Source organism: Anomaloglossus baeobatrachus, chromosome 10 (assembly GCF_048569485.1).
Source record: "Anomaloglossus baeobatrachus isolate aAnoBae1 chromosome 10, aAnoBae1.hap1, whole genome shotgun sequence".
Taxonomy (NCBI): domain Eukaryota; kingdom Metazoa; phylum Chordata; class Amphibia; order Anura; family Aromobatidae; genus Anomaloglossus; species Anomaloglossus baeobatrachus.
This window is the reverse complement of record NC_134362.1, coordinates 133,847,805-133,875,650: the sequence shown is the minus strand read 5'-3', so window position 1 is coordinate 133,875,650 and position 27,846 is coordinate 133,847,805.

Sequence of the window (27,846 nt, the reverse complement as noted above, 5' to 3'; positions counted from 1 at the left end):
ACCTTCCTCAACATTTCGCCTGCTACTATGCGCCCTTGTTGATCCCTGTCCCCCATGGTCCCATGCCTGCCGCGTTGGTGATGATGAACGTCTGGACCTTGGTGATGATGTTGTTTCTTGCGCATATGAATCCTCCTGTAGTTCCTCCCCTTCCTGTTGTCCCACCCCCTGACTCCGAATAGTGTTTAGCGTGTGCTCCAGCATGTAAATGACTGTAATCGTCATGCTGATAATGGCATTGTCAGCGCTAAACATGTTCGTCGCCATGTCGAAACTGTGCAGAAGGATGCATAGGTCCTTGATCTGAGACAACTCCATCAGGGTGATCTGTCCCACCTCTGCATCTCGTTGGCCCAGGCTATACGTCATGACGTATTGCAACAGGGCTCGACGGTGCTGCCACAGTCGCTGTAACATGTGGAAAGTCGAATTCCAGCGTGTCGGCACATCGCATTTCAGGCGATGAACCGGCAGGCCGAAAGACTTCTGGAGCGATGCAAGTCGCTCAGCAGTGGTGGTTGAACGGCGGAAGTGAGCAGACAGTTTTCGTGCCCTGTTCAGAAGGCCATCTAGGCCGGGATAGTGTGTTAAAAATTGCTGGACAACAGGGTTCAACACGTGTCACCTTGCCCAGGCGAAGGGCCGCACCTAGGTTTGCAGCATTGTCGCACACGGCCTTACCAGGCTGCAGGTTGAGTGGAGACAACCATTTATTAAACTCAGTCTCCAGAGCTGCCCACAACTCAGCTGTTGTGTGACTCTTATTTCCAAGACATTTCAAACTAAAGACCGCCTGATGCCGTTGCGCTCTGCTGCCAGCATAGTAATGAGGGGTGCGTGATTCCTTCTGCACAGTGAGAACGCTGGTGGCCTGACCAGGCAGTCTTGGGGCGGAGGTGGAGGACCCAGATGAGGTGGAGGAGGCAGAAGCAGTGGCGGAACTTGGACAGACAGAGGATTGACACACAAGTCGTGGGGACTGCAAGACTTGTGCAGCAGACCCTTCACCATCTATCACCATAGTTACCCAGTGCCCAGTCAGCGACATGTAACGTCCCTGTCCATGCTTACTGGTCCACATATCGGTGGTGAAATGCACCCATTCACTCACAGAGTTTCTCAAGAAAGCGGTGATGTTGTGTGCGACATGCTGGTGTAGCGCAGGCACACCTTTCTTAGAGAAGTAGTAGCGACTGGGCATCTGGTACTGGGGCACAGCGACAGACATAAGGTCTCTAAAATCCTGTGTGTCCGCCAGGCGGAAAGGCAGCATTTCGGTAGCCAAGAGCTTACAGAGGGATAAAGTCAACCTCTTAGCTTTGTCATGGGTCGCAGGAAATGGCCTTTTATTTGTCCACATCTGAGGGACAGAGATCTGGCTGCTGTGTGTAGACGGTGGTGAGTAGGGTGTCCGTGAAAAAATGCAGGTTTGTGAGGAAAGTGCAGGCGTAGACATGATGTTGCCTTCATCCAACGTTGTTTCCCCTTCCAAACCAAATGACGACCTACCAAGCAAACTGCCTGTTGCGGTTACAGTGGTGGAAGTTGTGGAAAACCAGGTGTGACAGCTGTCCCCAGAGTCCTAGAAGATGAAGAGTGCGCGGATGCACTTGAAGGGGCAGGCGGTGGATGGTTCGCTCCGCTAGACCACATTGCAGCACGGTGAGCTTCCCACTGGGACATATGATATTTATTCATGTAACGATTCATGGAAGAAGTTGTCAAACTCCTGAGGTTTTGCCCTCTACTAACAGAATCACGACAAATTTTACATATCACATGATATGGGCGATCTTTTTCTATGTCAAAAAAGGTCCAGGCTAGGCAAGGCTAAGAGGGCATGCGACCTGCTGAGCCCTTCCCCCCCCGACTAGTGCTCAGAGGCAGAGTGGTGGCTGAGAATGCAGTTGTAGACGTGCTACCAGTACTACTCCTCTGTCCAGGAAGGCGCAAGGTAACTTCGTCGTCATAGCATCCCTCTCCACCGCCTCTGTTGACCTCCTCGAGTGCCTGACTGTGGGTTGACAGTAGGTGGGATCTAGAACTTCCTCATCAAGCGTTGTGTTTGCACTCCCCTCACCCTCAGACCGAGCCTCTTCCTGACGTGAACCAATATTTAAGTTGTCATCCCAATCTGGTATCTGCGTCTCATCGTCATCAGTATGTTCCTCATTGTCTATAACAACAGGTGATACAGTTTGTGAATAAGGGTCAACATTATGCTCAGAAACTTGGTCCTCACGGCCTGAATCAGAGTCACAAAGGTTCTGGGCATCACTGCAGACCATTTCCTGGTCTGTACTCACTGTAGCTTGGGAGCAGACCTCTGATTCCCAGGCTATAGTGTGACTGAACAGCTCTGCAGACTCAGCCATCTCAGTTCCACCATACTGTGCAGGGCGGATGGAGACTTCAGAGCTGGGAGAAAGCAAGTGTGATTGGGATGACAACTCAGAGGACTGGTGTTTTTTGAATGCAGTAGTTGAGGTGGCAGAGAGGGCACTTGTTGGACAACTTAGGATCCATTCAAGCATTTTCTTTTTTTGGCCATCATCTACCTTTGTTCCAGTTGTTCGTGTCCGTAAAAAAGGGAGAACATCGGATTGTCCACGGTAAGTAGTAGACATCTTACTTTTGCTGGAAGATGGTCTATCTTCAGCAGATGTTAATGGAGCTTTGCCACCTTCCCCACGAACAAACCCTTTTTTACCTTTTCCAACACGCCTCTTCCCCTTTCTACCAGCATCTGTTATTTTGCCACTCATTTTGATTGCAACAAGATTGTGCACTTAAAATGTGGTAGTAAAAATGGAGAGGTGGTGTAGATTGCAGCGGTGGTCTATATTTATTAACAGCAGAATAAACAACAATAACTATCCCTGACAATGCAACTACGGCCCTTAAACTGGCAGCATAGTTTGCTAGTATAATGGCTTAGTAACAATGAGTTTGAGTGTGCAATGCAGAGGTGCTGCAAATAGATTTCCACTAGTGGGACACTAATGGAAGTCCAACAGCCACTTTTAGGATGTCACTAAGTTTACTCAGTGTTTGCTAGTATAATGGCTTAGTAACAATGAGCTTGAGTGTGCAATGCAGTGGTGCTGCAAATAGCTTTGCACCAGTGGGACAATAATGGAAGTCCAACAGCCACTTTTAGGATGCCATTAAGTTTACTCAGTGTTTGCTAGTATAATGGCTTAGTAACAATGAGTTTGAGTGTGCAATGCAGTGGTGCTGTAAATAGCTTTGCACCAGTGGGACACTAATGGAAGTCCAACAGCCACTTTTAGGATGCCAGTAAGTTTACTCAGTGTTTGCTAGTATAATGGCTTAGTAACAATGAGTTTGAGTGTGCAATGCAGTGGTGCTGCAAATAGCTTTGCTCCAGTGGGACAATAATGGAAGTCCAACAGCCACTTTTAGGATGCCACTAAGTTTACTCAGTGTTTGCTAGTATAATGTCTTAGTAACAATGAGTTTGAGTGTGCAATGCAGTGGTGCTACAAATAGCTTTGCACCAGTGGGACAATAATGGAAGTCCAACAGCCACTTTTAGGATGCCACTAAGTTTACTCAGTGTTTGCTAGTATTATGGCTTAGTAACAATGAGCTTGAGTGTGCAACGGGCAGGAGGGTACAGTGGCAGGGTTGTGGGTCAGTGTACAGGAAAGGAAGCCTCACTTTCTATCCCTCCTAATGGGGAAATGCAGCGAGGAAGTCCCTGACCTTAGCTACACAGACGCTGTTATCTGTAGCTGTTAAAATCTGTTTCCACGGACCTGACTGTAACCTATGACTCTGAGCCTGCTGTTATTAGCCCTTACAAGGGCTAATAGAAACTTCTATCCCTATTCTGTATAGCGCTGTGTGTAGAGCGTACACAGCAGTATCGGGGACAGGAGCTACACCACTGACACCCAGACGCAGAAGAGACAATGGCGTCCGGATGGGCAGATCCTCGTTTTTATAATGCAGGGACATGTGACATGGACATCCTATCACACATGCCATTGCTTCTCTGGCTAAAAGTCCACTTAGGTGTGTGTGTGTCTGGGATTGGCTGACATGCTGGCCCGCCCCACTACACGTGCGCGCTTAGGGAAGGAAGACAAGGGAAAAAAAAAATGGCGATCGCCATTATCCCAGCAGCAGTGATCTGAATGCGCTGTTCCCGCACACCATACGCTGAAATTTCATAATAGTGTGAGTGCTAAAATGGGGAAACAGAAGGCGCAATAGGGTCTTACCCGGTATAAAACGTACAAGAAGTAAGGATTGGTACACTCACCTGGTAGGGTTGTGACAGTCACAACTCCTTATTCAGCATGTGAGTGTCCGCGTGGTCCCAGCAGCGGCCCCGTTCACAAAACAGTGGAGAAAAAGGTCATATAGGAAAAAACGGGTTTAATGCCGCGCTAAAGGATCACTGGTATCAGTAAGATGAAAAACTCTTTTTTATTTTAGTCAATCCAACGCGTTTCAGAGACAAGGACCGTCTCCTTCTTCAGGGAAAAGAGAAATCATACATGCAGCTTACAGCCTGATCACTTATAGAAGACTCTATACTGCCACGTTAGCAGCTCTGACGTCAAACAACCACATGGTATAAGAGCGGTGACTCATATGCAAACGGTTATATACACTATGGGAGTGAGCACTATAACAAATGGTTGCGGAACATCTCACTGAACCAATACAAAAGGGTTAGGAGAAACTGCACCCGAGACAGTGATTTTAAGAAACAAGTAGAAGTGTTGAGGCAACGTTTCGAAGAGAAGGAATATCCTAAATCTCTCATGCAGAGGGCGTACAAGGAGTCCCTCAGTTTGAAACAAAGGGATCTCATTGGACCCAAAAAGGACAGACGTCCTCCCACACAAGGGACTTCTAGGGGCAAGCAGGATTTCAGCCTGAATTTTATTACTACTTATAGCAGTGACAATATAGCCATAAGGAAAGTCTTTTTAAGGCATTGGGGCATACTGCAAAGTGACCCTATCCTCAAGCCTTTTTTACCCTCTGCTCCAGGGATCACGTTTAGGCGAGCCCCCACCATCAAAAATATTTTAGCCCCCAGCAAACTAAGGTCGAAATCAGTGCCTTTTAGACCTTTGGCTCCAGCAGGGTCTTATAGATGTGGTGCCAAAAAATGCCTGTGTTGCAAAAGTATCCATCATGGCAGGACCACCTTTTGTTCCCCCAGTGGTAATGAGTCTTTCAAAATAAAAGACCATTTAACTTGTCAATCTAGCTTTGTAATATACCTTGTAGATTGCATGTGTGGCAAGCAATATGTGGGCAGAACAAGCCAAGCCCTCCATAATAGGCTCAATTCGCACCGCCACAACATTAGAACAGGCTTTCTTCTACATGGCCTATCAAGACATTGCACAATCCAACATAATACAAGCACAGATTTTAAAATCACACCTATTGAGCAAATCAACCCTATTTTACTTAATAGGACTGAGGCCTTGAGCAGGAAGGAAACGTTTTGGATCCATAAGCTCAGCACTTTGGCCTCAATGAAGTGTCTGATCTGTTTTATTAGCCCCCTTATTACTGGTTTTATTCATTGTATTTATTATTTGTTGTATTTTTTAACCCCTCATCACTAGGTGATAAGGCATTTTTACTAAATTATAAGAAAACCTTTACTATAGAGTTATATATATATATATATATATATATATATATATATATATTCATATACGGTCATATGAAAAAGTTTGGGCACCCCTATTAATGTTAACCTTTTTTCTTTATAACAATTTGGGTTTTTGCAACAGCTATTTCAGTTTCATATATCTAATAAATGATGGACTCAGTAATATTTCTGGATTGAATTGAGGTTTATTGTACTTACAGAAAATGTGCAATCCGCATTTAAACAAAATTTGACTGGTGCAAAAGTATGGGCACCTCAACATAAAAGTGAGATTAATATTTTGTAGATCCTCCTTTTGCAAAAATAACAGCCTCTAGTTCTGTAGCTTTTAATGAATTCCTGGATCCTGGATGAAGCTATATTTGACCATTCCTGTTTACAAAACAATTCCAGTTCAGTTAAGTTTGATGGTCACCGAGCAAACAGCACGCTTCAAATCATCCCACAGATGTTCAATGATATTCAGGTCTGGGGACTGGGATGTCCATTCCAGAACATTGTAATTGTTCCTCTGCATGAATGCCTGAGTAGATTTGGAGCGGTGTTTTGGATCATTGTCTTGCTGAAATATCCATCCCCTGCATAACTTCAACTTCGTCACTGATTCTTGTACATTATTGTCAAGAATCTGCTGATACTGAGTTGAATCCATGTGACCCTGAACTTTAACAAGATTCCCGGTTCCGGCATTGGCCACACAGCCCCAAAGCATGATGGAATCTTCACCAAATTTTACTGTGGTAGCAAGTGCTTTTCATGGAATGCTGTGTTTTTTTGCCTCCATGCATAATGCCTTTTTGTATGACCAAACAACTCAATCTTTGTTTCATCAGTCCACAGGACCTTCTTCCAAAATGTAACTGGCTTGTCCAAATGTGCTTTTGCATACCTCAGGCGACTCTGTTTGTGGCGTGCTTGCAGAAAAGGCTTTTTTCGCATCACTCTCCCATACAGATTCTCCTTGTGCAAAGTGCGCTGTATTGTTGACCGATGCACATTGACACCATCTGCAGCAAGATGATGCTGCAGGTCTTTGGAGGTGGTCTGTGGATTGTCCTTGACTGTTCTCACCATTCTTCTTTTCTGCATATCTGATATTTTTCTTGGCCTGCCACTTCTGGGCTTAACAAGAACTGTACGTGTGTTCTTCCATTTCCTTACTATGTTCCTCACAGTGGAAACTAACAGTTTAAATCTCTGTGACAACTTTTTGTATCCTTCCCTGAACAACTATGTTGAATAATCTTTGTTTTCAGATCATTTGAGAGTTGTTTTGAGGAGCCCATGATGCCACTCTTCATAGGAGATTCAAATAGGAGAACAACTTGCAAGTGGCCACCTTAAATACCTTTTCTCATGATTGGATACACCTGCCTATGAAGTTCAAAGCTCAGTGAGGTTACAAAACCAATTTAGTGCTTTAGTAAGTCAGTAAAAAGTAGTTAGGAGTGTTCAAATAAAGAAATTGAGAAGGGTGCCGATACTTTTGCACCGGTCAAATTTTGTTTAAATGCAGATTGCACATTTTCTGTAAGTACAATAAACATCATTTCAATCCAGAAATAGTACTGAGTCCATCAGTTATTAAATATATGAAACTGAAATAGCTGTTGCAAAAACCCAAATTGTTATAAAGAAAAAAGGTTCACATTAATAGGGGTGCCCAAACTTTTTCATATGACTGTATATGTATATACATATTTTTGTATATACTCTTTATTGTCCCATTTTTATACTCATTTTCTTTTACTTAATTTTTGTGCCATATTCTAGTTTTGATTGGTTGTCATTTTTAATTATGTCAATATTAATTTTATCTAGAATTTTATCTAATTGAATATTTAGTAAATAAAAACCTAGGGTTTTTATTCTTATATATCTATATGTGCATTATATTTATATTGTCTCTTCATATTCATTTTTACAGTGTGTTTTTTTGCCTTCTTTTTTCATTTTTAAAAGAAAGAAAATTTTATATGTACCACTTTGAGTGTCGTAATGACCAGTGTCATTGGAATGTACCAAATGTGTTTTTTTCTTATTATGACCTTTTCACTTATGTCAGTTTCACCTTTACTAGGTTTCTGCTAATAATTTAGATTTTACTCTTAATGCTGTTTTCCTATGCACCAGCTTTCTTGCTGTTATTCACACCCGCTTTTGTTTTTTTTCCTTTCCCATGGTCTTGACCTTTGGTCATCTCCGCTGTTTTCACCTGCCTCTGTGCGTGTTCGCAGTACTACATTTTCCCATGGTTTTTAACCCAGTTCACCTCGACTCCCTCTCAAACCCACTTAGTCTCTGCACATATGCGCCCCTTTTCTTCACTGTCACTGCGATTCTTTCATATATTTACTGTGTTCCAGGAGTCCTTAAACACACTTCCCCAGCATATCATGTTACTGTTTTACACCTAACGGTTATGCTTGGTTCCAACACACATTTTCATCTGTGTCTTATGTGTCTGCATAAGATCTCGTATTTTATCTAGAATTTCATGTAGAATTTTTATTGAATATCCACCAAATACCTATCTAAAAGGTTTTTTTATCTTTATATGTTATCATGTGCGATGCTTTTTTTCTATACACCAGCTTTCATGCTATAATCTGTATATGGCTTCTCTTTTTCCCACGGTCCCTGAACTTTGGTTACCTCCGTTGGATTTCACTTGTCTCTGTGCGCATGCGCATTACTATACTTTCCCACGGTTTGAACTCAGCTCACCCCACTCTCTCTGAAACTTGCTTAGTCTCTTCACGCATGCGCCCTACATTCTCCACTATCCCTGTGATTCATTCATATATTCACGGCTTTCCAGGAATCTCTAAGCACATTTCCCAAATGTATTATGGTACTGTCCTACACTTCACGGTTACACTTAACTATAACACATATTTTTCCTTTGTGTCCTATGTGTTTGCATATGATCTCGTATGCCTCACCCATCATTTCCATCTAGTCTTCGTTTCATCTTCTTTCTTCACATGTTATGCCGTTTTCTCATGAACCTCCCCTCTTTTTCTTACACGCTCTCATGAATATCTTCATCATTCTTTTTTTCTCACCCAATTCTCATCGGCTGATATAGAGTAATGGTTATATTTAAACCCCATTATGTTCAGTCCTTTGCCTGCAGGTTCGCATTCGGATCTACACATTTCTCTTTGCACAAAAAATATTTTTCTCTTGTTATCCATAGTAATGACACAAAAAACACTCTCTCTTTTATTTTTATTTTTTTTATTTTGATTTTCATTTCCATTTATTTTTATTTTTTTATTTTTATTTTTGTGGTGCATCTGTTTGTGTGTACATGTAAATGAGAATCGCTCTCCCCTTTTTCTCTTCCTTCTTTTCTTCCCTTTTTTTTCATGATCTTTGCAGCTCATTGCACGTGTCTGAGTCACCGCTCTGATACCATGTGGTTGTTTGACGTCAGAGCTGCTAACGTGGCAGTATAGAGTCTTCTATAAGTGATCAGGCTGTAAGCTGCATGTATGATTTCTCTTTTCTCTGAAGAAGGAGACGGTCCTTGTCTCTGAAACGCGTTGGATTGACTAAAATAAAAAAGAGTTTTTCATCTTACTGATACCAGTGATCCTTTAGAGTGGCATTAAACCCGTTTTTTCCTATATGACCTTTTTCTACATAATAGTGTGAGTCACAGAGTGACTTCTACTATTACAGCGGAAAGCCAGCTAGTAATTAGCTTGGCTTTTTGCTGCTAGAACCGTTCTCGAACGTAACTAGAACTATCGAGCTTTAGCAAAAAGCTCGAGTTCTAGTTCGATCTAGAACAGCCCCCAAAATCACTAGAACCGCGAACTGGAGAACCACGAACCACGAACCGCGCTCAACTCTAATAAATGCCATTTACTGAAGCCAAAAGTCCAGTACTTGGGACACCTGGTGAGCGCTGAAAGGGTGGCTCCCGATCCCAAGAGGGTCACTGGCATCAGGGACTGGCCAAGACCAACTTCCATTAAAGAGGTGAGGCAGTTCCTCGGCCTGGTGGGCTACTACCTGCGGTTTATCAGCGGAATCACTTAATGGCGTCGCCCCTGCAAGATCTCCTGGTGGGCCAAGACAAACGACGGGGACCTCCATTTGAGTGGACTGAACAGCAGGAAGAGTCCTTTGTCCAGTTGAAGAGGGCGCTCACCGGAGAAGAGATACTCGCCTACCCGGTCTAGTGACAACCCTTGATCCTTTATACGAACATGGGTAATGTGGGGTTGGGAGCTGTGCTGTCCCAGGTGCAAGGGGTCCGTGAGAAGGTGATAGCCTATGCCAGCCGAAAGCTTCGACCTACTGAGTGGAACCCGTAAAACTACAGTTACTTCAAACTGGAGTTCTTAGCTGTGGTTTGGGCAGTCACTGAACGTCTCAAATACTATCTTGCATCGGCAAAATTCACGATTTACACAGATCACAACCTGCTGACCCATCTACAAATGGCAAGACTGGGAGCCTTGGGACAGCGGTGGATGGTCAGATTGTCTAATTATGACTTCACGATCAAATTTTGGGCAGGGCAGAAGAATGCAAACGCTGATGCCCTGTCCCGAATGCTTCATCTATCAGACATCGGAGAAGACCTTGATGAAATGTAGGAAGTGGAGCTGCTGGCATTCTATCGACATGTTGCCTCCCAATATTCCCACTGGATGAAGGAGAAGCAGACCACCGAACAGACAATTTCCCTCAACCCCATGCCCCATTACAACTAGGGGGTGCCCAGGATAGTGAGCCAGCAGTGCGGTTGGTTAAAGAACTATTAACCCAAGACAACTCGTACCCAGACCCAGAGGCTCCACCAGAGGCTCAAAGGCTGTGGATGTAAAAGGGCAAACTGTTCATGTGTACGAAAACCCTGTGCCAACAACATATTGATCCCCAGAACAATGGAGAGGTCTGGCAGGTCATAATTCCTCGACGGGATGCCCCGAATATCCTGGAAGCCTATCATGATAGGGCAGGGCATTTCGGGTGGAAGAAGTTGGAGGCCATACTTCGTGCCCGGTTCTATTGGATTGGTATGAGACCGTCAATTGAAAAATGGTGTCGGGAATGTGGACCCTGTAATATGAGACAGAAGGACTGCAGGAGTCAATGGGCGCCCTTACAGCCAATCATTACAAAGCAACCGCTCAAACTGGTAGCACTCAACCATAAAAAAAAATGGACTCTGAGCCGGTTGGGCTATGTGTACGCCCTCACCATTGTGGATCATTACTCTCATTTCCTAGTGGTGGATCTGGTTAAAGATCAGAACCGGCATTCTATCGACACGTTGCCTCCCAATGTTCCCACTGGATGAAGGAGACGCAGACCACCGAACAGACAATTTCCCTCAACCCCATGTCCCATTACAACTGGGGAGTGCCCAGGATAGTGAGCCAGCAGTGCGGTTGGTTAAAGAACTATTAACCCAAGACAACTCATACCCAGACCCAGATGCTCCACCAGAGGCTCAAAGGCTGTGGATGTAAAAGGGCAAGCTGTTCATGTGTACGTAAACCCTGTGCCGACAAAATATTGATCCCCGGAACAACGGAGAGGTCTGGCAGGTCATAAGTCCTCGACGGGATGCCCCGAAGATCCTGGAAGCCTATCATGATAGGGCAGGGCATTTCGGGTGGAAGAAGTTGGAGGCCATACTTCGTGCCCGGTTCTATTGGATTGGTATGAGACCGTCAATCGAAAAATGGTGTCGGGAATGTGGACCCTGTAATTTGAGACGGAAGGACTGCAGGAGTCAACGGGCCCCCTTATAGCCAATCATTACAAAGCAACCGCTCAAACTGGTAGCACTCAACCATAAAAAAATTGACTCTGAGCCGGTTGGGCTATGTGTACGCCCTCACCATCGTGGATCAATACTCTCATTTCCTAGTGGTGGATCCGGTTAAAGATCAGACAGCAAAAACCACAGGCAAAGCATTTCAGGAGTATTTCTGCCGGCCCCATTGCTATCCAGAACAGGTGCTCGCCGACCAGGGCCCAGCTTTTGAAGCCGAAATGTTCCAGGAATTCTACCAGATGTATGGCTGCAAAAAGATAAGAACCACCCCATGTCATGCCCAAGGTAAGGGACTCTGCGAAAGGATGAACCAGATAATACTTGACTTACTAAAGTCTTTGTGTTACGGGGGGCTGTCTGATAATAACCGAAAGGAGTATCAGACAGTCAGGGTCCACCGTGCAAAGACTTTGCTGCAGACTATGGCAGAGTGCAATACCTCTGTTAACTCACAGAAGGATATAATAAGAAAGTAAAGCAATTCCTCCCTTACTTGGAGGGTGTGTGGAATGATCTCTGTTAATAATCACAGAGACAAAGGCAATGTGTGCGAAATGGCACCTACCTAGGTCCGCTCTTCTAGTGGTGCAAAAGAGACGAACAGCAGCGTAAGCCGCACAAAGCTCCTACCTGCGTTCGCTCCACTAGTGTGCGAGGACACGAACCACTAGATATGGCACCTGCCTAGGTCCGCTCTTCTAGTGGTGCAAAAGAGACGAACAGCAGCGTAAGCCGCACAAAGCTCCTACCTCTGTTCGCTCCCCTAGTGTGCGAGGATACGAACAACTGCCAGACGCAGTATAAGGAACGTTACCCTAGCGGCAACGTCCACCTACGAGTACAATCACAAGGCCCAGCCAGACCATGTGCCTCAGGCACCTGCCTATGTCCGCTCCCCTAAGAGGTAAGGATACGGACAGCAGCCGAAGCTGTAAGGTATAAGAACGCTACCCTGCCGGTAGCGCTCACCTAGCATAGACAGAGGAATGCCTAGAGGAACGCGCACAGAGCGTCTACTCATATGCATGAACCAAGAGGACTGAGCACCATGCGGCGTGTGTCAGGGTCTTATATAGACTCTGTGCCTCATCCAAGATGGAGGACACCAGAGCCAATCCGCTTCCAGAACGACAGGAGTGACGTCATGCTGGCCTATCACCGAGCAAGACGTCACAAGCACATGACCAGCGACCAATCGGCATAGAAGGTGTCAGAGACATGTGACCTCGGGTCAGCGATGATGTCACCCGCACATGTGCAATGGCTCCAAGATTGGACTTAGTCTCCGGCGCTCGCACATGTGCAGTAGCAAGAAATCTGGACTTAGTCTCCAGCGCTCGCACATGTGCAGTAGCAAGAAATCTGGACTTAGTCTCCAGCGCTCGCACATGTGCAGTAGCAAGAAATCTGGACTTAGTCTCCAGCGCTCGCACATGTGCAGTAGCAAGAAATCTGGACATAGTCTCCAGTGCTCGCAGCAACCGTAACAGTACCTCCCCCTCAAGGGCCCCCCTCCCGGCGACGCAGATAATCGGCAACTAAGTCGGGAGCATGGACAGCCTCCTCAGGCTCCCAAGAGCGATGTTCTGGGCCATAGCCCTCCCAATCTATCAAGAAGAACCTGCGCCCTCTAACCATCTTAGAACCAACTATGGCTCGTACCTCATAGCTAGAGCGAGAGGAATCAGAGGCAGGAGAGTGCACTTCACGAGCGTGAGGTAAAATAGCCGGCTTTAGCAGTGAGACATGGAATTTGTCATGAATCCTAAGATGGACAGGTAACTTCAATTGATAGACTACAGGATTTACCTGTCGAAGAACCTCATAAGGACCCAGGAAGCGAGGAGCAAATTTGACAGAGCTCACTCTAAGTCTCACGTGTTTTGCAGAGAGCCACACAAAGTCCCCTGGAGAAAAGACAGGAGCCGGGCGACGAAACCGATCGGACACCGTCTTCATACGGTCCTTAGCTGCTTGGATCGACTCTTGAGTCCGATCCCAAACCTCTCTGGCATTAGTTGCCCAGTCGGCCACAAGAGGAGGAGGTGCAGCAGCGGGAAACGGTACCGGTACCCTAGGGTGTTGCCCATTATTGAGTACGAACGGTGTCTGCCCAGTGGCCTCAGCCAGCGAATTGTTAAGGGCAAATTCTGCCCAGGGTAGGAGGGAGGACCAGTTATCGTGGTTCTCAGCAACAAAGTGTCGAAGGTATATAATCATAGATTGATTGGTACGTTCAACCAAACCATTAGTCTCCGGATGGTATGCCGAAGAGAGATTCAACTCAATTTGCAGAAGGCTACAAAGATCTCGCCAGAAACGGGAAGTAAATTGCGGGCCTCTATCACAAATGATACGATCTGGCATCCCGTGAAGCCTAAAGACATGCTTGAGGAATAGTTTGGCTAGTACCCTGGAAGATGGGATTCTCGATAACGGTACGAGATGAACCATCCGGGAGAAATGGTCCGTAATGACCCACACAAATCTATGTCCCTGTGAACATGGAAGATCACCCACAAAGTCCATGCCTACCACCTCCCATGGTCTATCTGGCACTGGTAAAGGATGCAAGAGCCCAGCCGGTCTCTGCCATAATGGACGGTTGCGAGCACACGAGTAGCAGGAACCGACATATCTCTTGACGTGGCTGGCTAAGTGTGGCCACCAATACCACCTCTCCAGTAACTCTCGTGTCCGCCTAATACCAAAATGCCCACCCACCTTTGAGGTGTGGGCCCATGACAGTATATCATTCTGTCGATCAGGCGGAACAAATGTCTTGCCCGGTGGGATTTGGTCTAACGTCACAGGGGAGAGCGTATGAAAAACCCTGGAGGGAAGGATAAGACGAGGTTCGTCATTCTCTTCCTGGGTAGAAAGCATAGAGCGAGACAGGGCGTCTGCCTTGTTATTCTTACTCCCAGACAAATAGTTGATGGAGAAGTGAAAGCGGGAGAAAAACAAGGACCAGCGGGCTTGGCGAGGATTCAGACGCTGAGCGGTTTGTAAGTACGTCAGATTCTTATGGTCTGTATAGACCTGGAAAGGATGTTTCGCTCCTTCCAGCAAGTGACGCCACTCCTCCAAGGCTAATCTCAAGGCGAGCAGTTCCCTATCCCCAATGGTATAGTTTCTCTCTGCCGGTGAAAAGGTTTTAGCAAAGAAGAAACACGGCCTTTTTCTACCTGCACCGTTCTTTTGATACAAGACCGCACCAGCACCCACTGAAGAGGCATCAACCTCTAAGAGGAAGGGCTTACTCTCATCGGGTCTTTGAAGAACGGGAGCAGTTGAAAGTGTCTTTTTACTGCCTCAAAAGCCTGAGATGTCTCAGTAGACCAGGCTTTGGGATTAGCACCTTTCTTAGTCAAGGCCACCAAAGGGGCCACCAAAGTAGAAAAATGGGGTATGAACTGCCTGTAATAATTTATAAATCCTAAGAAGCGTTGCACCGCCTTTAAAAAATGAGGTTCGGACCATTGCAGGACAGCAGAGAGCTTCGCAGGATCCATAGCCAGACCCTCTTGTGAGATAATGTAACCCAAAAAAGGCAATGAGGACTGCTCGAATACACATTTCTCGAGTTTAGCAAACAATGAGTGCTCCCTTAAACGGGAAAGGACACGAACGACATCCTGACGATGAGTCTCCAGATCAGGAGAAAAAATCAGGATGTCGTCCAGATACACCACTACTGAGGATAACAGTAAATCCCTGAACACATCATTTACGAAGTCCTGAAATACTGCGGGTGCATTACATAACCCAAAAGGCATGACGAGGTATTCATAGTGACCATCTCGGGTGTTAAAAGCGGTCTTCCATTCGTCACCCTTTCGAATTCGTACCAAGTTATACGCACCCCGCAGATCCAACTTCGTAAAAACTTGAGCTCCTCTCAGTCTGTCAAAGAGCTCCGAAATTAAAGGTAATGGGTATTTGTTCTTTATTGTGATTGCGTTGAGAACCCTGTAATCTATGCAGGGACGCAAATCACCCTCTTTCTTCCGAACAAAGAAAAACCCAGCTCCCGCGGGAGAGACAGACTTACGAATGAACCCCTTCTCTAAGCTCTCTCTTATATAGGTCGACATGGCCTCCGACTCAGGTATCGACAGGGGGTAAACCCTGCCTTTAGGTGGAACCGAACCTGGGATAAGGTCTATGGCACAATCATACGGCCTATGGGGTGGAAGAACCTCAGCACCCTGTTTGGAGAACACGTCAGCGAAATCCAAATAGGGTGTAGGTATGGGAGAGAGATCAGTTGATGCAACTGCAACGACCTTAGGTGGTAAGGGAAGACATCGGGACTGACATTTCGAACCCCAACTAATAATGCTGTCAGACTCCCAGTCAATGTGAGGAGCATGAGTCCGAAGCCATGGAAGACCCAGAAGGACGTCGTCTATACCCTCAGGCAAAACAAGAAAAGAAATCTCCTCTATGTGACCCTGAGACAGGGAAAGGCACAAGGGAACTGTCCTCAATGTAATGGAGTCAGACAACATAGTTCCATTAACAACACGGACAGGAATAGGCGCCTCTAACATGATAGAGGGAATATTGTGTCCCTTTACAAATCCTGAGGACACAAAAGTCCCGTCAGCTCCGGAATCCACAAAAGCCATAATAGGCCATGTATTCTCAGATAACGAGAGCTGACCTGGGATACAACACTTAGAGGGTGCAGAAGACGTCTCTAGTAACCCCCCTCTAATGGTTACTAGGCCAGGGAGTTTCCCTGATGACTAGGACACTTGTTGGCATAGTGCCCAGCCTGACGACATACGTAACATATAGGAGGACCAGACTTGCGTAGTCTGGAGAACGTATGACCTAACTCCATAGGAGTGGGAGATGTTTCAGATGCTGAGGAAGATGGTAGTGGACCCTCAACAACTGGAATAGCCCGATGCTTAGGGCGTGAGGAAGAGACCTCGAGTCTACGTTCCTTATGGCGTACATCGATCCTCGTTGCTACTGTGATCAAGTCCTCCAGAGAAGCAGGGACTTCACGAGTAGCAAGGGCATCCTTGACATAGCCAGCCAACCCTCTCCAGAAGATAGGAATCAACACCTTCTCTGGCCAATCTAGTTCTGCCACCAGAGTTCTAAAAGCAATGGCATAAGAACTAGTGGATAACGAACCCTGAGATAGATCTAACAGTCTCAGGGCCGCATCATGGGTAACTTGCGGACCCATGAATACCGCCTTAAGAGCATCAAGAAAGTCTTGATGTCTCAGAGTAACCACATCAGAGCGCTCCCATAGGGGAGTCGCCCATTCTAAGGCTTTGTCCTGAAGTAAGGAGATGATAAAGCCTACTCTGGACCTCTCCGTAGAGAAGCGAGAAGAGTTAACCTCTAGGTGTATCTGACACTGACTAATGAAACCACGACATGATCTGGCATCGCCAGAATATCTGTTTGGTAGAGCAAGTCGAGGATCATGTGCAGATGTCACCATGGTCTGAGGTTTATCCTCTATACTCTTGAGCCGTGACTCAAGTACTTGTATGTAACGGTGTAACTGCTGATATTCTGCCATAACTGCCAGACCCTTGGCTCAGTCCTAATGTTACGGGGGGCTGTCTGATAATAACCGAAAGGAGTATCAGACAGTCAGGGTCCACCGTGCAAAGACTTTGCTGCAGACTATGGCAGAGTGCAATACCTCTGTTAACTCACAGAAGGATATAATAAGAAAGTAAAGCAATTCCTCCCTTACTTGGAGGGTGTGTGGAATGATCTCTGTTAATAATCACAGAGACAAAGGCAATGTGTGCGAAATGGCACCTACCTAGGTCCGCTCTTCTAGTGGTGCAAAAGAGACGAACAGCAGCGTAAGCCGCACAAAGCTCCTACCTGCGTTCGCTCCACTAGTGTGCGAGGACACGAACCACTAGATATGGCACCTGCCTAGGTCCGCTCTTCTAGTGGTGCAAAAGAGACGAACAGCAGCGTAAGCCGCACAAAGCTCCTACCTCTGTTCGCTCCCCTAGTGTGCGAGGATACGAACAACTGCCAGACGCAGTATAAGGAACGTTACCCTAGCGGCAACGTCCACCTACGAGTACAATCACAAGGCCCAGCCAGACCATGTGCCTCAGGCACCTGCCTATGTCCGCTCCCCTAAGAGGTAAGGATACGGACAGCAGCCGAAGCTGTAAGGTATAAGAACGCTACCCTGCCGGTAGCGCTCACCTAGCATAGACAGAGGAATGCCTAGAGGAACGCGCACAGAGCGTCTACTCATATGCATGAACCAAGAGGACTGAGCACCATGTGGCGTGTGTCAGGGTCTTATATAGACTCTGTGCCTCATCCAAGATGGAGGACACCAGAGCCAATCCGCTTCCAGAACGACAGGAGTGACGTCATGCTGGCCTATCACCGAGCAAGACGTCACAAGCACATGACCAGCGACCAATCGGCATAGAAGGTGTCAGAGACATGTGACCTCATGTCAGCGATGATGTCACCCGCACATGTGCAATGGCTCCAAGATTGGACTTAGTCTCCGGCGCTCGCACATGTGCAGTAGCAAGAAATCTGGACTTAGTCTCCAGCGCTCGCACATGTGCAGTAGCAAGAAATCTGGACTTAGTCTCCAGCGCTCGCACATGTGCAGTAGCAAGAAATCTGGACTTAGTCTCCAGCGCTCGCACATGTGCAGTAGCAAGAAATCTGGACATAGTCTCCAGTGCTCGCAGCAACCGTAACACTTTGCCTTTGGAGGAAAAAAACATGTGGCCCAGGAAGTTGCCAGACTTAGTGGATATGTACAATCACATCCCGGTGCAGTCTACTAATTGTACCCCAGCCTACCTAATGTGGGCCAGACCTGGAAGGTTACCAATAGACTTGGATATGGGCATCCTGGTACCTGAGGCTATCCAAACCGGCACTGATTTGTACGCCGAGTGCCAACAACAATACCGTCAGGTCTAAGACTGTGTGGAGAGAAGCTGGTCCCAGGCCAGAGAAAGACAAGAACGAGACTACAATCAGGTAGCTCCCGCTGCTCCCATAACACTTGGAGAGCAAGTTCTGAAGAGAAAACAAAGAACACATACATTAGATGATCACTGGGAGGCTGAACCGTACACAGTCTTGCCATCCAAGTTTGACAACCCAAAGGTGTGCCTCATCAACAATAATTGAGGGAGGACATCTACCACAGTTTCAAGAGACCACTTGATGGTGTGGCCTGAGCAGCTGAAAGCTAATGACGAAGGCCCCGAAGCTTTTCAGTCTGAAGAACCAGAAGAAGAGACCATCCAGATTGCTCTTGGAGCATTTCCCAAATCCTGGACACAGTGGAGCCATGCCATTGTGGTATTGGCTCTAACCTTTCTTCAACCTGTTCCCCTTGAAGCAGCAGAGACCACAGACCAGCCCAAAGACCCCCCCCCCGGTTGAAGCCGCAATGCCTCCAGCTCAACCCGAAGACCTGCCAGCCGGTGAAGCGGATGTCACCACACCAGAGGAATCTGAGAACCTGCCTCTTGCCTGCAGTGAATCTGCCATACCCACGGTGAGTCTATTGAGCAGTGAGCATCTACCTGCCCTGTTGGTTAACACCGTGCCCCCTTCCAACACAACTGTTGGCAACCGTGTCGGGCCAGGTGAATTACCAGATAATGAGGGGTTACGGTCCATCCTGAATAGGTCGCAGCAGTGTAACCTCGGTCGAAAGCCAGCCCAGTATCTAGAAACAGCTATTTAGAACCAAGTAACTGTATACAGTGTAAAAGTGTCAATATTTATTTTATATGTGACATATATCAATTATAATGTTTTTCTTATTTCTGCAAAATGTTTCTCAGTCCTTGAGTGCAGAATTTAACCAAGCGGGAATGTGGCACCCCAGTGGTCCTGGGAGCCACAGTGGCGTTGTTCTCATCGCTGGGAGTAATGCCATGCTTGGAAACAGTGAGGAAATCTCTGCCAGGTACACTAACATGCAACACTTTCTCCGGGCCAGTAGGGGGAGCTCATTACCTGTGTTGAGCAGAGTCTCTCTGGACATACTGATTTGGAGGAGGGATTAGGGAGCAACAGGAAGCCAGACCTGAGAACAGTAGTACACTGCAAAGAGAATGGTCGCTGTCTGAGAGCTGCTGCCCAGCTCTTCAGGACCGAGCACATAGAGCGGGACACCAGCATCCCCGGCTACTGGGTGCTAACGGTCTAGTAGTAATGCTGGAGGGCAGAAGAGTTCAGCTCCTCTGGCCCACCTAAAATCTGAAGGCAAAGTAGCAAGAAAGAGCCCAGAGTCACTTCTACAAAGTGGGCCCCAGCACCGGCTCACACTATCCGTCAGACGGAAGACTTAACACACTTAGAAAGAGGGACGCTGTGCAGCTTAAGACCACAGCGACCTACAACTGCGCATAGAAGGAGGCTTATATCGACCAGGCAGAGAGAAGCTCCCCTGCTGCTTCCAGGCTGACCAGACCACCAACTGCTGGTCTTCACCTGATACCAGTAAAAGGAAATTCCAACCTGTGTCGTCCAGCTTTTGTGTCGCCCTCAGCCCTGCAACCCCAACGTATCACTCCATTCCACCGTCATCTTCTCCAAGGGGCCTACCTTCACCTGCAGGAAGCAAATCTACCCTAGCTGCAGAGACATCCGCCCCAGAGGACAGCGACATCAGCGGCGGCTATTACCTGTCCGCATACCGCAGGTGGCATCATGATCATCTAAAGACTTTCCTTTCTACAACCCTCCTTTCTGTACGCCTAGGGGTTACGAAACAGGGTCAGGCCACCCCGTGACGACGCAGAGTATCTGCAACACTGGCCCGGCAACGGGATTGGTTAACCCCTTCGTCCTCGGGCTGCCACATAGACACATCAGGTATATGTTGAACAGGTATTACAGATCTTGAGGGATAACAAACTGTATACCAAACTGGAGAAGTGTGTTTTACCTGTCCAAGAGGTGAGATTTTTGGGGTATGTGTTGTCAGCTTCAGGTTTTCAGATGGTCCGTGCAGTATTTGAAGGCATTATAGCACTTTGTAGGGTTTACCAATTTCTACTGAAAATTTATTCAAAATTATTGAATAATTGTAAAGCCTCTCACACTGACATGACAAAAAAAGGGTCAGATTTCTCTAAATGGTCGGACTCCGCCCAGCAGGCTTTTTTCTCTTTAGGCCTCTTTCACACGTCCTTGTCTCCGGTACGTGTTTGGTCCTTTTCCTGATGTACCGGAGACACGGGCACACGTAGACCCATTAAAATCAATGGGTCTGCGCTCACGTGCGTGTTCTGCCATGGACCGTGTGTACGTGTGGAGCATACGTGTGTCCGTGTGCTCCACACGTCAACATGTCCATTTTCCTCCGGCATCACGGGTGTCACACGGAACGCAAACAGACCACACGGAGGTGTTCTGTGTGACACGCGCCGGAGAAAACACACGTGTTTGAGAAAATTTAAAAAAAACTTTACTCACCTCCAGCCCTCCTGCCTCTGCTGTCACTTGATTCTGACCGCCGCTCATTATGCTCATTGCATATTCACTTCACTGCGGCAGGAAGCAGAAGCAGTGGGGAGTCAGCAGGACCGGAGACCGAAGATCAGCACCACGGACAGCGACGCCAGGGACAGGTGAGCAGAAAGTTCCCGTTCTCCATGTGTTATCATGGATAACACACGGAGAAAACACGTAGGCCATAAACACGGCTCACAGAGGGAAAAACGCACCTCTGACACATCCGTGAAAAACATGCGTGGTTTTTCACGAATGTGTGAAAGAGGCCTTAAAGAGATATTTTTCCACAGCACCTGTATTCATTCAGCCTGATGTTTCACAGCCTTTTATCGTTGATGCATCAGAGGTAGGGGTTGGTGTTGTGTTGTCACAAGATCCATCTCCTGTAAATGGCATCCATGTGCTCTCTTTTCCAAGAAATTGTCTTCAGCCAAGAGAAACTATGATGTTGGCAATAGAGAATTTGGCAATTAAGTTAACTTTTGAGAAATGGCATCATTGGTGGAGTTGGCACTGCATCACATTACTGCAATCACAGACCATAAAAATCTGTTGTACCTCAATTCTGCCAAACATCTCACTCTCAGGCAGTTTAAATAGTGGGGGTTTTTTTACAAGATTTTATTTTACTGTCACTTACCGTACAGGTATTGAAACATTCAAAGCAGATGCATCTCAGAGCTTCCCTAGTGGTAGTGATCATGTGACCCTGTACCGATTTTGCAGAAAAGGGTGGTCGTATTGGCCATTTGCCCAGACCTAGAGGGGGAGGTGTTGGAGACGAAGGGGGAAAGCCAGGCCTCTTGCGATTCAGGGAAGTTATTTATGCCACCTAAAGCCTGCTTTACACCTTTCAATTCTGCATACAATATCGTATGCGATGTGACACGCCCCCATCGTATGTGCGACACGTTAAATTTTTGACCGTGTCGCACAAACTATTAATTGCTGTCACACGTACTTAACCTTCCATACGACCTCGATGTGGGCGGCAAACATCCACTTCCTGAAGGGGGAGGGACGTTCGGCGTCACAGCGACGTCACACGGCAGCCGGCCAATAGAAGCGGAGGAGCGGAGATGAGCGGGACATAAACATCCCACCCACCTCCTTCCTTCCGCACTGCCGGCGGGAGCCGCGGGACGCAGGTAAGATCTGTTCATCGTTCCCGGGGAGTCACACACTGCGATGTGTGCTGCCTCGGGAACATTGAACAATCCGATGTTCAATTCTTAGGTTTTGAACGATGTGTATGCGATGAACGGTTTTACATTCAATCGCAATCGCACGTAGCTGTCACATGCTACAACACTAACGATGCCGGATGTGCGTCACTTACGACGTGACCCAGCCGACACATCGTTAGATTTGTTGTAGCGTGTAAAGCCCGCTTAATTTTCCCCCCAAAATAATTGAGAAACATCACAATATTGTTTTTGTGGGTCATCCAGGTAGTAAAGCAACCTCCGACCTCCTTTCCTGTAAGTTGTAGTGGCTGAAGTTGTATCAGGATGGGGTTGACTATGTGTCTGCTTGCAGTATTTGCGCATGTTCCAAGGTATCGCATACTCGTCTGTCAGGATCTCTCCTGCCATTGGCTAACCCTAATACACCATGGATGCATTTATTCATGGATTTCATTACTGACGTACCTTTGTGGTTTTAGTAGTTGTGGATAGGTTCAGTAAGATGTTACATTTCATCGTGTTACCAGCAATTCCTAATGCCAAGAAACTGGCTCAGGTGTTCATCAATGAGATTGTGAAGCTTTAGGCTATGTGCCCACGCTGCGGAAAATGTGCGGATTTTGCCGCGGATTTCTCGCGGAAAAGCCGCGGATTTCCCGAAAATCTTCAGCTCAGGCACTTCCCAGCCATTTCTATGGCATTTTGGAAATGCTGTGCCCACGCTGCGGATTTTTCCGCAGTGGATTTCGTGAGGATTTTAATCCGGAAAAATCTGCAACATGTCAATTATTGTTGCGTATTTTCATCCCGATTTTGGCTTTAAAATTGGGAAAAAAAAAAATCCGCATCAAATCCACGGCAATTCCGCACCTTTGAAAACGTGCGGATTTTGCAGGAAAGCTGCGGATTTTGATGCAGAAAAATCCGCAGCTACATTCTCCCGTGGACACATAGCCTTACGGAGTTCCTTCTGATGTGGTCTCAGATCGGGGAACCCAGTTTGTTTCCAAACTTTGAAAAACATTTTGTGTGCAACTGGGGATGCGGTTGTCTTTCTCTTCCTTCTTTCCTCAGTCGAATGGTCAGACCGAGCTCCTAAATTAAAATTTGGAAACTTACCTTAGGTGCTTTGCCTCAGAGGACCAAAAGGATTGGGAATCTTACTTACCTTTGGCTGAATTTGCATAAGCAATAATCAGCAGAAGTCTACTGGCAAGTCGCCATTCTTTGGTGCATACGGTTTTCATTTGCATTTTGATACCTTTTAGTGGTTCAGAGTACTTTGAAGCTGATAGGAGACAGATACAAAAATATAGCTGCCAAAAACACCTGGCAATGAACCTAAGGCGGGCTTTGCACACTACGACATCGCAGGTGCGATGTCGGTGGGGTCAAATTGAAAGTGACGCACATCCGGCATCGCATGCAACATCGTAGTGTGTAAAGCCTAGATGATACGATTAACGAGCGCAAAATCGTCGTAATCGTATCATCGGTGCAGCGTCGGCATAATCCATAATTAAGCTGACGCGACGGTCCGATGTTGTTCCTCGTTCCTGCGGCAGCACACATCGCTGTGTGTGAAGTCGCAGAAGCGAGGAACATCTCCTACCGGCGTCACCGTGGCTTCCATAGGATATGCGGAAGGAAGGAGGTGGGCGGGATCTTTACATCCTGCTCATCTCCGCCCCTCCACTGCTGTTGGCCGCCTGCCGTGTGACGTCGCTATGATGGCGCACGACCCGCCCCCTTAGGAAGGAGGCGAATCGCCGGCCAGAGCGACGGTGGCAGGGCAGGTGAGTGCATGTGAAGCTGGCGTAGCGATAATTTTCGCTACGCCAGCTATCACACAATATCGTACCTGCGACGGGGACGGGGACTATCGCGTGCGACATCGCAGCATCGGCTTGCGATGTCGCAACGTGCAAAGCCGCCCTAAGTGTGAATGACTATGTGTGGTTGTCTATTGCCTGCTTTACATGCTTCAATAAATCTTTTAATCCGTCGTCGGGGTCAAGTTGTAAGTGACGCACATCCGGCATCGTTCGTGACGTATTTGCGTGTGACACCTACGTGCGATCAAGATTGAACGCAAATACGGTGATCGCATACACGTCGTTTATTCCTCATACATTGGACGTTTTGTTATACGAACCTAGTCAATTGAAACGTGTGACATCCCTCATACGATTGTGATGTCTGAGGCTATGTGCGCAGGTGTGCGCTCTACACCGCAGCTTAAAAAAGGTCCGCTTCAGAGCGCAGCTGAAAAGCTGCGTTCTGAAGCACCTCACAATGTCTGTCATTCACTAATCTCTGTCAGTCGGTCACTATCTCTGTCCCTCTCTCTCTGTCCATGTCAGTCTATCCCTCTTACCCCCTCTCTCATACTCACCGATCCCCGATCACCGGCGCGGCGCTGCACGGCATTCACACTGCTCCGGCGGCTTTTACTATTTTGAAAAAGCCGGCCGCTCATTAAATAATCTCGTATTCCCTGGTTCCCCCGCCCACCGGCGCCTATGATTGGTTGCAGTGAAACACGCCCCCACGCTGAGTGACAGGTGTCTCACTGCACCAAATCACAGCAGCCGGTGGGAGTGTCTATACTGTGCAGTTGAACTAAAATGGGGAGACAAAAGGGCGCAATAGGGTCTTACCCGATATAACATATGATGTTAGAGAAGGTACAGTAACACTCACCTGGTGGGGTTGTGCCAGTCACAACTCCTTCAAAGACATGTGAGTGTCCGCGTGGTTCAAGCAGCGGCCCCGTAGGCACGATATAAATATAATGGTGGACAAAAGAAAAACGGGTATATGCCGCGCTTAAAAACCACTGAGTTGGAAGTGATATAATATTTCTCTTTTATTTACAGCATTCCTACGCGTTTCAGAGACAACAGACCGTCTCCTTCTTCAGGGAAAAAAGAAATCATCAATTTCTTTTTTCCCTGAAGAAGGAGACGGTCTGTTGTCTCTGAAACGCGTAGGAATGCTGTAAATAAAAGAGAAATATTATATCACTTCCAACTCAGTGGTTTTTAAGCGCGGCATATACCTGTTTTTCTTTTGTCCACCATTATATTTATACTGTGCAGTGAAATAAATAATGAAATAATTAAAAAAAACGGCGTGCGGTCCCCCCCAATTTCAAAACCAGCGAGATAAAGCCATACGGCTGAAGGCTGGTATTCTCAGGATGGGGAGCTCCACATTATGGGCAGCCCCCCAGCCTAACAATATCAGCCAGCAGCCACCCAGAATTGCCGCATACATTAGATGCGACAGTTCTGGGACTGTACCCGGCTCTTCCCGATTTGCTCTGGTGCTTTGGCAAATTGGGGTAATAAGGAGTTATTGGCAGCCCATAGCTGCCACTAAATCCTAGATTAATCATGTCAGGCGTCTCCCCGAGATACCTACCATGATTAATCTGTAAGTGACAGTAAATAAACACACACACCCGAAATAATCCTTTATTAGAAATAAAAAACACAAACATATACCCTCGTTCACCACTTTAATAAGCTCGAAAAAGCCCTCCATGTCCGGCCTAATCCAGGATGCTCCAGCGTCGCTTCCAGCTCTGCTGCATGGAGGTGACCGGAGCTGCAGAAGACACCGCCGCTCCTGTCACCTCCATGCAGCAACTGAGGTGAGTATCGCGATCAGCTGAGCTGTCACTGAGGTGACCCGCTGTCTCTGGATATAGCGGTGGCCGCGCGTAACTTCAGTGACAGCTCAGCTGATCGCGCGGCTGTCTTCAGTTGCTGCGTGGAGGTGACAGGAGCGGCGGTGTCTTCTGCAGCTCCGGTCACCTCCATGCAGCAGAGCTGGAAGCGACGCTGGAGCATCCTGGATTACGCCGGACATGGAAGGCTTTTTCGAACTTATTAAAGTGGTGAACGAGGGTATATGTTTGTGTTTTTTATTTCTAATAAAGGATTTTTTCGGGTGTGTGTGTTTATTTACTGTCACTTTCAGATTAATCATGGAAGGTATCTCGGGAAGACGCCTGACATGATTAATCTAGGATTTAGTGGCAGCTATGGGCTGCCATTAACTCCTTATTACCCCGATTTGCCAACGCACCAGGGCAAATCGGGAAGAGCCGGGTACAGTCCCAGAACTGTCGCATCTAATGTATGCGGCAATTCTGGGCGGCTGATGACTGATATTGTTAGGCTGGGGGGCTGCCAATAGCGTGGAGTTCCCCATCCTGAGAATACCAGCCTTCAGCCGTATGGCTCTATCTGGCTGGTTTTAAAATTGGGGGGACCGCACGCCGTTTTTTTTAATTATTTAATTATTTATTTCACTGCACAGTATAGACACGCCCACCGGCTGCTGTGATTGGGTGCAGTGAGACACCTGTCACTCAGCGTGGGGGCGTGTCTCACTGTAACCAATCATAGGCGCCGGTGGGCGGGGAAAGCAGGGAATACAAGATTGTTTAATGAGCAGCCGGCTTTTTCAAAATAGTAAAAGCCGCCGGAGCAGTGTGAATGCCGTGCAGCGTCGCGCTGGGGATCAGGGATCGGTAACCATATGAGAGGGCTGCTCATTTCAGTTACTCAGGAGTTTAGCGGTCACCGGTGAGTCCTTCACTGGTGACCGCTAATCAGGACGCGACACAGACAGAGCCGCAGCATGACAATGAAGTCAGGTGAAGTTAACCCGAGTTCATTCTGATCGTGCGGCTCTTTCTGTTTCTGCTGTCATCTGCCATTCAGCTATGCTACATGGCTGTCTGTGTCTGCTGTTAGCGGCCATGTAGCAGAGCTGAATGGCAGATGACATAGTAAAAACGCATCCCTACACATTACACACGCTTGGCAAGTCAATAAATAAAAAAAAAGAAAAAAGGGTGCCCAATGCGTACGTCACAGAACACATGATCTAAAGGATCGCACACAAAATTGATCAATTTAACATAGACTACTAACGCACGTGTGACAGCAAATGAACGACCTACATGCGATCTCATTAAATCGCCTATGCGACCTGGGCGTGTCACATCGCATACGAGATCGCACACCTAATTGTAAGGTGTAAAGCTGGTTTAACAGGAATATTAAGTTGAAGATTCCTTCCTGGAAGCTGGGGCCTATGTTTATTGGTCCCTATAAAGTAACCACCGTCTCTAACCAAGTAGCATTTCATCTGGAGTTATTTCCGGCTCTTCGGATCCACAATGTGTTCCACAGGTCACTGCTCAAAAAGTATGTGGTGAATGTAGCTGAATGTGGCTCTCAAGGTCAGAAAAGTTGGGGACCTCTGTCTTATTATGTAGTGTAGTTTTGTGTTATATATATTGTGATAGAGCCACTACCTCAACTGCAGTAGGAGATAGATGCAGGAACACGTCATGGGTCGCTTTTCATCTGGTTTATTAAAGGGAAGGTATCGTCAAAAAAAAATAATAATAATAACTGAAAAAATGAAAGTAATAATGTTTAAATGTTTTGTTTAAATATTTTTTTTTTAATTGTGCAAAATATAAAAAAAATTAAAAAGTTTGATATTTTCCACTGTTAAACACTAGGGGGAGCAGCTTCTGAAATCCTACAGAAATTCCACTGTATAAAAAGCTCACATTACAGCTGCACTAAAAGTGAGCGGAGTCTGCTCTCCTGTGTGTGATGGCATGCCTCCCCCCTCCCAAT